This window comes from Macrobrachium nipponense, chromosome 44, assembly GCF_015104395.2.
Source record: "Macrobrachium nipponense isolate FS-2020 chromosome 44, ASM1510439v2, whole genome shotgun sequence".
In the NCBI taxonomy this organism is placed as follows: Eukaryota; Metazoa; Arthropoda; class Malacostraca; order Decapoda; family Palaemonidae; genus Macrobrachium; species Macrobrachium nipponense.
The window spans coordinates 29,881,631-29,882,049 of NC_087221.1; positions in this window are offsets into that span (position 1 = coordinate 29,881,631).

The window sequence follows — 419 nt, forward strand, 5'->3', positions numbered from 1 at the left end:
AATGGACTTCACCGATAACGATGCGGATGAGATGCTGCTTTGTCCTGTGAGGGCGCTACGGCGCTATCTGAAGAGAACTCGACACCTCAGGCCTGAGTGTCGACGCCTCTTCGTTAGCACTGGGGTTACCAAGAAAGAAGTATCCAAGAACACGCTTTCTTTCTGGCTGCATGAGGTGATCAGGAGATCGTACGAGGCTGATGGTAGTGACGACCTCCGTACGCTCCGTTCGAGAGCCCACGAAGTCAGAGGTATTGGACCCTCCTTGGCGTTCCGTAAGAACTTCTCCGTGGCGCAGGTCCTGAAGGCAGGTGTCTGGGCCAACCAGACTACCTTCACGTCCTTCTACCTTTGGGATATTGCCCACAAGTCCTTGGATACTTTTTCCTTGGGACCTGTGGTGGCTGCTCAACACGTTG